The sequence below is a fragment of the Carassius auratus genome, chromosome 27 (assembly GCF_003368295.1).
Source record: "Carassius auratus strain Wakin chromosome 27, ASM336829v1, whole genome shotgun sequence".
Classification (NCBI taxonomy): Eukaryota; Metazoa; Chordata; class Actinopteri; order Cypriniformes; family Cyprinidae; genus Carassius; species Carassius auratus.
The window spans coordinates 13,879,614-13,891,899 of record NC_039269.1 but is presented as its reverse complement, the minus strand read 5'-3'; the positions used below and the strand labels follow the sequence as shown (position 1 = coordinate 13,891,899).

At 38.3% G+C, this 12,286-nt stretch overlaps 1 pseudogene; it reads left to right on the top strand.

Moving 5' to 3' along the window:
• The first annotated feature begins 137 nt into the window (after positions 1 to 137).
• Positions 138 to 2,401, top strand: LOC113045565 (selenoprotein Pb-like; annotated as a pseudogene).
• Positions 2,402 to 12,286: the final 9,885 nt, after the last annotated feature.

Sequence of the window (12,286 nt, the reverse complement as noted above, 5' to 3'; positions counted from 1 at the left end):
AATTTGTATATTAAGTGAGCTGATTTAATGGTAATACCCCATGGCAAGGTATGACAAAATTAGTTTTAAAAAATCTTGTTCAGTTTGTTATCAGTCAGTGTGTTTATCTTGTATTCATATTTATCTTGGACCACTTTGTAGTCCACCAGTCCCCGATCCTATCTTTTACTGGTTTGTTCTGTTTGTTTAGGGGGAGGTTTGTCCAGATTGAGGCCTTTAAAAATGCGGACCAGACAACTTACCCTAATTTTCTTTATTTCTGACCCAGAGGAGGCCAAGGGGCACAGCTTGAGGTTGAGCTTGAGTTTTTTGTGTATGCATGAATGGGATAAAATGAATGTAAAACTAACTAAAACATCAAAGTAATTGACTGTGTAGTATTTTAGTTTGACTGGTGGTTTTTGTTTGCAGCTATAGCGGAGGGTGAAGTTCAGCAGGCATGATGCAGGCTCTCTGGGCTCTGTGGTTGTCTGCTTTTCCAGCTCTGCTTTGGGCTTCACCGCTGTTTCTGGAGAAGGAAAGCAATGGCTCCAGAATCTGTAAGCCTGCTCCGAAGTGGGAGATCGATGACGAGGTTCCGATGCAGGACCTCCTAGGAAATGTAGTTGTTGTGGCTCTTCTTAAAGCGAGCTGACATTTCTGTCTCACGCAGGCTACCAGGTGAGAGATCTGGTGCTGTGCAATTCACTGGCTTATTCTTCAAAGTGATGCCTTTCCTAGTTAGAGATTTTTAGCAAGCAAGAAAAGAAACCATTAGAAAGAGACCTAATTTCTACACTTTTTAATTGGATAGTTCACCCAAAAATTATAATTTTGTCATCATTTATTCCTGTATGAGTGTCGTTCTCGTGTTGAATGTATTTCTGTTTGGTTTTTTTAAATATAATTTTTGGGTGAACTATTCCTTTAAATCTGTTTACTATGCAAAATGTATTATACAAACGTAATCATACAAATTACAGTATATAAACGTTATCAAATTAATAAAAATATATGATAAAAATACTATGTATGTGAAGGACAGACATTACAGCCAATCTGTATAATGGCCCTCCATATTTCTAATATAATTTCAGGGTTTGTGTTGCTGTGGTCAGTCAGTTAAATCTGCTTGTGTTCTCTTGCTTGTGTTTCGGAAGGTTGGGAAAGCTGCGTGACAAGCTGGCCCGTGGCAAGCTGGCTAACATATCGTTCCTGGTTGTCAATGAGCAGGACGCACAGTCCAGGGCCATGTACTGGGAGCTGAAGAGGAGGACGGCAGAGGGCATCCCTGTGTATCAGCAGACCCCACTGCAAAACAACGTCTGGGAAATCTTGGAGGGAGACAAGGATGATTTTTTAGTATATGACAGGTATGGGCTAAACACACTTCTAAATCCATCCTGAAATATGTCCAGTCTTACTAGTGTCTCTTTAGAGTTTTGTACTCATATGAAGGTTATCTCAAGCATTGTTTTCTGTGTTCAATATCATGGTCATTCTTTAGTGTTTCCTTTCTCCACAGATGTGGACATCTCACCTTCCACATTGTCCTGCCCTACAGCTTCCTTCAATACCCTTATATAGAAGCTGCCATCAGGGCCACATACCACAAAAATATATGCAACTGCTCAGTGAGTCAAAATATTCAAGTTTCAGAAAGTGCTGCATTTATGAAGTGTTTGCAAAAAAAAAAAAAAAAAACATTTATTGAAATTCTCTTCCAGTTACATGCAAACTCCTCCCTATCGGAAGGCTTCGAGAACAACAAAAGCAAACCTAAAGAAGTGAACAACCATAAGACTAACCATACAGGGCCTGTAACTGTTCACCATCATCACCATAATCATGAGCATCATCATAATCAACATGTGCATTATCATCAGCACCAACATGTGCATCATCATCATCATCATTATCATCAAAATAAAAATAACATCACAGGTGATTCAGATGTGACCAGAGCACCAAAGAAACCAATCCAGCATTCACATCAAGAACATAGTCATCACACAAGATAGTTGTTGTTGTTTTCTCGATAATTGTTGTATTTTAGCTTAAAACTTTACTTTTTTATCTATATGGAGCTGCTCTTGTGTCAGACCTTATATTTACCTTTAAGGGGAATTCAGTGGGTTCTCATTGCTCTTAATGAAGTGTGCACTTTAAACCTGAGTCAGGGGTCTGCATACGGATGTTGAGCAGAAGAGTCATTTACACTAGACTTCTGTTTTCCTGCTTCCTTCAAGAGAATATCTAAGAGTGCTGAATGCAAGAGTTTGCTATTTGTATTACTTGTTTACTGCCTTGTATTTATGTGATCATACGATGTGTTAAGGAAATATGTTTATGACCCAAAGTTGTATGCAAGGAGCTGCATAAAAATAAATCTACATCAGCATTTATTATAACTACCAAAGCATCTACCATGTGTCATTTTTCTTGTCTGAACCTTTAGCTGATACTGTGCTGTTGAATTTGGAAATGATTTGTCTCTAGCTACTGGGTTTATGGTTACATTTATGGTCATCCAGGTTGGTCCAAGATGATCTATTTTAGAAGCTGGGGCTGGGACTGACCTGGTAGACCTTGATCATGCTGGACAGGGCTAGTTGACCACCTTGGACAAGGAACAAACCAGCTACATGCTCCACAAAACCAGCCGTCAACTCATATAATGTATTTAAGAATGTGAACAAAGCATCGCTTTTCAGAGAAGACAATTACAGCCTGTAATTAGAGCATTAAATTGAGATTAAAAGAAAGAAAGAAATCTGCCTATTAGTAACATTATTACTAAGTTTGAGAAGTCATTTGAAGGTTACTTTATAAAACTAGGCTTAAAAACAGCATTGATTGCGCAGCCTATTAATTAGGCTTAATTGATAGTGTCCATAAAAAGCAACTGTTAAATAGCTAATGTGGTGCAACGCTCAAAATAGCTGATGGTAAAGAATAAAGTTATCCAGGGGATTTTGGCAGGCCTTCTCTGTTTTGGGGGAGGATACAAAGCCCAAACTCCTTAAAGGGTTAGTTCAACCAAAAATTTAAATAGGCTTGTGTTTTACTCACCCTCAAAGCATCCAAGGTTTATGTGACTCTCTTCTTTCATACGATTCCATTCAGAGTTATATCAAAAATTGTCCTGGCCCCTCCAGTCCTTTCAATGGGGGTCAGCGGGTGTTTGTTGCATCCTTTATAAAATGTCCCTCACATGGCTACGGGGGGTGAATACAGGCCTCCTGTAGTGAATCCATTTGTTTTTGTTAGATAAATATCCATATTCCAATAAACACCTTTGGTAATAAACACCTTTTTCTCACTTCCGCTGACTGTCGTAAGCGGAAGACATTTTTACATTACAGTTTGGTGTGTACTACTCAGAAACCCCCTTGGCAATGAGGATGAGCACATTATTTTTATAGAAATGATTATATTTTCCCCCAAGAAGTTAATGTTTATGCATCAATAGATTAAAAATGATAATTATTGCTTCTTTTGATTTTGTGTGATTTTATGGTCATGCAGATAGCCAGAGTGTGCTGGTGGGTTTACTTCTCTAAAGTCAATGAACTTATACAGTAAGTGAATCTAGTCCTTTGATATTTGATAGCATTGTTTATGAATGTCTTATTATGTGTATAGCATAATGAGTAAATGGCATTATCATCAGGTGTTCTGAGGAAATTTTAGCCTGAACCAACCATTTGAAGTAAAAAAAAATCCTAATAATTAATTTATTACCAACACAGTTTTTTTTTTTTCTTCACACAATGTTAATTGATGGACTGGAGTCGTGTGGATTACTTGTGGATTAATGTGATGTTTTTATCAGCTGTTTGGACTCTTAATCTGACGGCACCCATTCACTGCAGAGGATCCATTGGTGAGATGGAGTGCTAAATTTCTCCAAATCTGTTCAACTGATCTACATCTTGGATTTTAAGGTGAACTATTCTTAACATTGGGTAACATAAACTATAATGCTGAAGGTCCAAAAGTCTGAGACAACATTTAAATATAATTTAAATCTGGTATTAAACTAGCACAAAAGTTTCTATTGAAGCATAAGATGTCGATTAGATCATGTCAAATCACGTTAAATCTTGTTAATTTTCACTCAAATTATGCTAAATTTCATTTTTTTTTTTTTTTTGTTTTTTGTTTTTGGACCCCACTATATGTACTGTAATCAACTAAGAATTTGTTCAGCTCCTTAATGTGATTCTCCATTTTGGGGTTGATTTAGGTGCAGTAGCACTCTGAGACCACTAGATGGTGTATTGCTTCAGAAATGGACAATGAAAGTATTGTGAAATGCATGTGGTATTGTCTTTATGTTAGGCAACTGATATAATATCTCATGGACGTTTGCTATTTTATTCAGAGTTCCATATGTTCTGAAGTGTCAAGGCAGAGAATGATTTACTAAAGATGTTCTCTCTCCCTCTGCGTTCCTTGTTGGCCTCATAAACTCTTTTGTTCATGTGGTAATGTATGTGTACTGTGGTCTGGCAGCATTGGGTCCCCAAATCCATAAGACCGTGTGGTGGAAACACTACCTCACTTCGCTTCAGCTGGTGAGACTTTTTTATTTATGGAATAATAATTTAACATAAAAACCCGGTCAATTGTATCACTCTCTTTCTCTGTCCCCCTGAGCTCCAGTTCTTCATCGTGACCATTCACACTGCAGTCCGTCTCTATGCTGACTGTGACTTATAGTGCTCGGCTATGCCTTCAGCCTGATCGCTTTGTTCAGTAACTTTTATTGTCAGAACTACATTACCAAGAAGACATAGATGGCACGACAGCATGAAGATATATTATATACTGTGACTATTTGAATAAAAATGTGTCATCCATTGATCCACAATATGGCAATTGTGACTGTCTTAAGGACTGTGTTTAATCCTTTATCTCCGATCCATTTGTCTGTGTATTCTCCCCTCCTCCAAACAGAGTCCGTACAACCCCTACACCCCATCCCCCTCTGGTCATTAGGGATTGAGACCCTGCAACGCTCTAGTGATCTGGCCAAATTGAAATAAACCCGAGTCCACCTTCTGCTCCTCACTCACTTATTTATCTAATCTCCCGCTGTGACACTTCATTTATTTTACCACTCATTGGATCAGGTCAACCAATCACAGTGTAGCTGGGGGGAGTGGCTTATTTGAGACTCTGCCTTCTCTACAGCTGCCCTCTTCTACCAGGTCTTAAACCTAGACAGAATTTTACCTCTGAAAGGCACTATATATATATATATATATATATTGAAATGTAATACATAATAGTAATTACATGATTTAATAATAATATGTGGGTAAAAAAATAGTAAATGACATTTATCTGAAAGTGTAACAATGCAAACAGGTTATCTGTAAAGAGTAGGTTTAGGTTTAAGGTTAGGGTTGGGTTAGGGGATAGAAAATATTGTTTGGTCAGTATAGAAGTAATAGAATTTTATGGAAGGTCCCCATAAGTCCCCACAGCAATGTGTGTGTGTGTGTGTGTGTGTGAATTTCTTTGAATTTCAATTGCTTTTCATTTTACTTCATTACATTTATATTAAATTGCAATTATGCACTGTATTTGCTACTCAGTTCAAAGTTAGTCATTTAGTCAGAATTCAAAAGGCATTCTCAAATCAATTGTGAATGGCACACAAGAGTGAACACCTGTCACGCTGGAAAATCAATGGTGTAGAGAGAACACTTCTGAAAAATTGCTCCAGCCAGCTCTGAAAAGTAAGTGAAGGCCTACTCCAAAAATACTGGGCAAGTACCCTGTTACCTGAGTGACATGTGTCAAAACAGAGAAAATGTCCTTTCACTGCAGGGGAAGGTAATAGCATGGAATTGCGGACTATTTTGCACTATAACATTCTAGACTCCTGCATAAAATTAGATGGTTTTATAGATGTCTAAAATTGCAGTGCTCTTCCAAATTACCTCTTAAATGTAATGCAGTTTTATTATTTGCTCTATTAATAGCTTCTCAAAAATAGCATTTTATTTGCAAGCAACATATCTCCACAGAACAGGTATAGGGTTGTGCCTCAGCTTTAATACAGTTTGAAGAATACATTGAATCCAAATAAATATGTGAAAGCTCTCACCTGTCTGTCATTCAAATAAAGGCGGCACAAGCTCCTCTCCAACATGTCACTCATCTGACAAAATGTGCCCAGGTTGCATTTCACCAGTTGAAGTTTACATTCCCCACAGTGCCATCAACGTGGCGACTCTTTATGAATCCCACAGTCCAGTGCGGTAAACACACAGTTCTCAAGGTGCACCTCTAAATGTCACTTTCCCTGCAAGATGCCAGATGAAGGCCATCCTTTAATGTTGCTGTCACTTTAAGTTGCAGCCATTCTTTCCTCTGCCTCCCTTTGTTAAGAGCAAGAAACGAATGTCTCTGATGCAGGCTGACAGAAATGGGAGTGCTTGTAAAGATGAAAAGAAGATGAGAAATCTATTCACCTCCCTCCCTCAACATTCTTTTGTTTAGAATTTGATGGTCATACTTTTTTAAAGAGCAGCAAAGGATGCCAGAAGGTTTTGTGTTTTGTGTTTAAAGGGGTCATATGATGCAATTAAAAAAAATTCCTTCCTCTTTGGAGTGTTACAAGCTCTTGGTGCATAAAAAAGACCTTTAAAGTTGCCAAGACTAAAGTCTCAAATCCAAAGAGATATTCTTTATAAAAGTTGAGTCAACCACACCCTCCTAAAAATCCTTGTTTAAACATGCCCCCAAATGTTTACATCAATGTGTGGGAGGATTTGCATAACACCGCCCAAATGTTCACGCAAAGAAAGATGCTGTGTGTTTCGTTGTGAAAGCGACTCTGCTTTGTTTGGTCTTCCAAGATATATAGATAGATAGATAGATAGATAGATAGATAGATAGATAGATAGATAGATAGATAGATAGATAGATAGATAGATAGATAGATAGATAGATAGATAGATAGATAGATAGATAGATAGATAGATAGATAGATAGATAGATAGATAGATAGATAGATGCCATTGTAGTTTTGGAGCTTAAAAACTTAGTCACTACATTGCTCTTCTGTTTTCTCACCACATATAAAACCAGAGTGTTCCTTCTGTTGTGCACTTTAGTGTGGTGTTGTGTTCTAGCTGGGGTCAGTTTCCTCCACCAAAAGCCGCCCTCTCAGTCTGAACTGTAATTAGTAATCACTCAGAGAGGGGCTGAGACCTCCTCTCCGCCGCCTGTTGGTAATCACACATGCCCCGAGTACCAGCAAATGAACCGCCGATGATGATGCTTAGGTACGGTACGGTTTTCTCACACAAAGAGGGTTAACAAGAAGGTTAGCAAAGCTCAGCCACTGCCACTCTCAGCTTCCCTGAGAATCTCCAGCAGCGGTCGCAGAGTGGTCCGGCGGATGTGGTGTCAGCGAGGTGGAGGGCTAATGTGAGGTCATCGTGCTGGTGTCATTGTGTTTCAGTTCAGACTGCAGGAAGATCTGCTTAGGATAGTGAGGGTTTTATAGAAAGAGTGCTGAGGACACAACCTGGCCTGACCTGACCTGTATACACACACAAACACACACACATAAAGGATGTTGTTGATGGAGCGTTGTTAAGTGTGCTCCTTATCTAAAGAAAGCAGACCTTAGACCACATTAACATTTTAGTAATGCTTTTGTTTTTGTTAAATGATGTAGGCTATAGGAAGAATAAAACACAAGGACATAAATAGTCTTACTTGTCACGTTTTCATCAAAATTACAGAAGATCCTTAATAAAAGTACTGCTGTCCGGTATAAAATATAGTAGGAAGTAAACGTTAATAATAGAATAAAAATCACACACATGCAACACTTCAACAAGGCCTGAATAATATTAAGAAGCACTTGACAAAATCACGATTATGGGAAACCCAAACGGGGTACATGTAGCCTACATAGTAATGCAGCAAACAAAAGAGTTCATTCATCGCTCAAGACAAATGTGTTTTAATACTATGGTAATACTCATGTGTATTTATCTTTTATTTAAATCTTAGCATATGCTGAGATTGACTTCTTGCGCAGTTCTTCATTTAGACGTGTCTGCAGAACTTCTATATGTTATTTATGTGCTCAATGCACATATTAAGAGATCAGTTTGTCAGAACACATGGCTCCGTTTCATTTGCTCATTGATCACGTTTCTCGCAGGGGAGGTTATTTTTATGGTGCTTTATTAAGGAAGAAAGAGAACCCATCTGTCTTATATACTATTCTATAATATAAAGTGGGGGTATCGCCTAAATGAGGATGCTATAAAACCAGTCGCACAAAAGCTCTGAGTCTGAGACACACATGCAATACAACAATGCATGGGCACTTGCTGATTTTGGAAAGGCAGTGGTGGTCTGTGGATGAGTGTGGGTTTTTTTGTGACCCACAGAAAGCTGTACAGGTGTGCTGATAATGGCTTTGTTATTGGTAACTTTATTACTGTGTGCACTATCCCATTAATACTGCAAGCAGACATGCTTATCTGATTGCATGCAGTGAGCACACATACATCTCAATAATCGCAGTTCTAAGACTGCAAAAATGTTGTTTTCAATACACTGAGCAGATGTAAGGAAATTGTGTGGGTCAGCTCTCAGTGGGCCTGGCCTTACTGAGGCCTGGTCTGTTTGTGCAGGCCCAGTCGTCATCTTTCCCCCCTTTCTGCATTATTCACCATGAGGTGACCAAGGGGAAGCACTCTCTCTCTCTTCTTGTCCTCCATTGGAAATGATTTTTGCCTTGCATCGAAGCACATTTCGCTTGACACAAAGACAAAGGACCTTGCACACATGTGCATCTATTGGGTCCCTCACAATATTAAACATTAATGCTAGCATAATTTTTGTGGTTCCCAAGGAGCCTAGGAGTGCAGGCCCACAGTCATCAGTGAGTTATGTGTTTTTCCCAATGGCGAAAAGATTGTCAAAATCAATTGTGCGCAGGGCAGAGAGACAACTCAGTGTTTAAGGCCGTGTTTAAGAGCTTAGCAGTAGGCTAGAGCAGGGATAATTGTAGCACTCTTTAGTTTTACTTAGAAAATGTTTCATTTGTCATTAAATAATAGGTTGGAAATAATCTAGCTAACCATTCACAAAAGCATATTCTTAGTACCTATCAGAGGTGTGTGGTCAAATAAAATACAATAAAATAACTAAATAAAATGTTTAAAAAGGATACTTAATATAATTTAAATTTTTAAAAAATATTAAAAAATTATTAAAACAACTGAATTATGTTACATAAATATTTTATAAATGTTACATATTTTATTAAACTTGAAACTGCAAAAACCATTTAAATGTGTAAGAACATCCGTGCAATACAACCGCAGTTTAAAATCTATGCTGTCTTCTGAAGGAGAGATAACTTTTAAAATATATTTGATCTATGATAAATTAAATCATGATCCTAAAACTTAAAATGACTTAACTCAGTCAGAGCAAGCTTTATTATTATTATTATTTATTTATTTATTTATTTATTTTGAGATCTGTGTATAACAAATGAAATTTCTTGTTTTTTGAAGGAGGGAAGAAGAGGACTGTATGTGCACATGCATGATCCGGTGAGTTATTATCGATGTTCCATTCAGAGAGTGCAAAAACATCCTTATTAATAGAACATTCCACATCAACTATTAAATCTGTTTGCCTTTTTACTCTCATCTCTCTTTAAGCAAAGTGTCTCCTTCATAGATGTGCACAAACATTCACATGTACTGAAAGAAGTCTCTTATGCTCATCAAAACATTTTTTGATCAAATATACAGAAAGATGGTGAAATATTAAAATGTAAAATAACACCATAACTCCAGTCTCTCTTCAGTGATCTTTTAGAATTCATACTAATATGCCAATTTGGTACATAAAAAAAAAAAACAAACAAAAAAAAACATTACTTATTAACCATTTTGAAAACGGTTGTGCTGCTTAATATTTTTGCGGAAACCTTGATACTTTTTTGATTAATAGAAAATTCAAAAGAACAGCGTTTATTTAAAATATGAGACTTATTTTACTGTCACATTTGTCTGTTTTATACATCCTTGTTGAATAAAAGGATTAAATTCTTGGGGGATGGGGAAACACACTGACCCCAAACTTTTAAACGGAAATGTTAATATGTGTTTATGTGCAAGTATGTGCATGTTTCTTTGTGTGCGGATGAACCTGTGCATCCACCTCATGCCTTACACATGCACAGCGAGCGTTCTGTCAGTTCGCCAGCTGCATGAGTGAGCAGATTCTACATTTAGCCAGCCATTATTTATGTGCTGCGCAGACCCGGCCCCACCGAGCACGGCAAGACACTTTAACATCAAAGCCAACCGAGCAGGGCCTCCACTTTCCCATAGGAACATGCTCTTTTGATTCCCTTCTATCTCTTCCCCTCTCTCTACGTCGAGTGTTTCCCCTCACCCCAGCGCGAGCTTCCAGGGTCACCTGACGCAGAGCAGGGGCCTGCCGAGGGTTGGTCTTCTCCTCCTGGGCCTGCCGTGCCTGTGAATTACAGCGCCGTTCCACGTTATTAAACATGACACTCCACCAAGATAATGGAGGCTTTCTTCATCCCCATTTGAAATCCTAATCTCATTTCTTTGATTAATAGGCGCTGATCTGCATATCAAGGGCTCTTGTTAATTTACTCCAGCAAAACCCCCATTTTTATGATGCAATTGCAAAAGAGATGGAGAGAGATTGCGAGGGGGTTGAGCCCATATCAGTGCTCCCAGTCTCATCCCTCCTCCTTCTCACGGTGATATGATGCATGCGGAGTGAGATGAAAGTGCTGGGGTATAAACATGGGGGCAGCGTTTCTGATATGTGAGTGATATGGTGCCTTTTTGTGGATGCAGATCTCTTCTGGATCATCTCTGCAGGTTTGGCATTCCACTCAGCGCATTATGTGAGGGAAGACAACGCCCCTCCGTTCTGCTTCCTGAACATTTCAAATCACAAGCAAGAGTGCCTTCATTTCACCACGGGCCTTCAGCAGTTTTCAAAGACCTTGCGCACATCTCCATTATTCCCTTTTATGTTATCTAGCAGTCCATCTCACAGTCACTCTCTCTGCCTCAGAGAGAACCTCAGAACTGGCCGAACGGTGATGTTACTTTATAACCTTCCCACAGATAAACAAAGTAGGCCTGCATTGCGATTCTTATTTATGAGTCTTACAAACATATTTTAAAATCCAGAGTAATTTAATTCAGTGTCATGATATCACAAGCTGCCCTTTATTAGTAACATTCAGTACAATTCACACATGATGTTAAATCATCAAATCTAAATTTATTGTAAATGGAAAGTAAGTGGCAGGCTAGAGTTTTACAAGTCTTGAGAAAATATTGTGTCATTCTCAAGGTTAGTGTCTTTATAATTGTATGTTTTGTTTTGTTCACCAAGGCTGCATTTGTTTTAAAGAATACATTTATATATATATATATAGTATATGCCCCAAACTTTTGACAGTATATTTTCATTCAGCCAAAAATTATTTGATAAAACAAAGAAATTCACCTTTTTATTTATGATATTTCTAAAGAATATTTTAGATGGACACAGGGAGGACTTTTGAGAACATATTTAAGCAGATTTAAATTGATATCGTTCTAAACATGTATGAGTTGCTTAATTATGTTGAACATAAAAGAAGATATTTTGAAGATTGCTGGTAATCAAACAGTTGGTGGTTGCCACTGACTTCCATAGTAGGAAGAAAAAAATACTATGGAAGTCAGTGGGAACCAACTTTTTGATAACCAGCAATCTTCAAAATATTTTCTTTTATGTTCAGCATAAGAAAGCAACTCATAAATGTTTGGAAAATATGACATATTTTAATTTTGGGGTGAATTATCCTTTTAACGTTTTTGCCATTCTGTTTCCAATCTAAATGACTTTTTTTGATTATAATGGAAGGGTGTATTGGGGCCGGTGTAAAGATGCAAACCAGTTCTAAAGCATGCACTCATCCAGCACCAGCATACTGTTGTTAGAAAAAAAGGCACGTGTGACCTTTCCAGCCCAGTGGAGCCATCCAGGGTATGAGATGCCTAGGGCTCCTCACCATCTGATTCCCCACCTGCAGGCCTCCACACTGTTCTGAACGCAGGCAAGAAGGGCCGATACTACCACCCCTCACTCAAACAGGGTGATGCTATAGCTCGGTGGTGTGTAGTATCTCAGTGGTGCAGCGGGGAGACAGAAGCATGTTGGCATGTAAGCATGGCTGAGGAGTGGCAGGGTGAGAGCCGAAGCCTGTGAG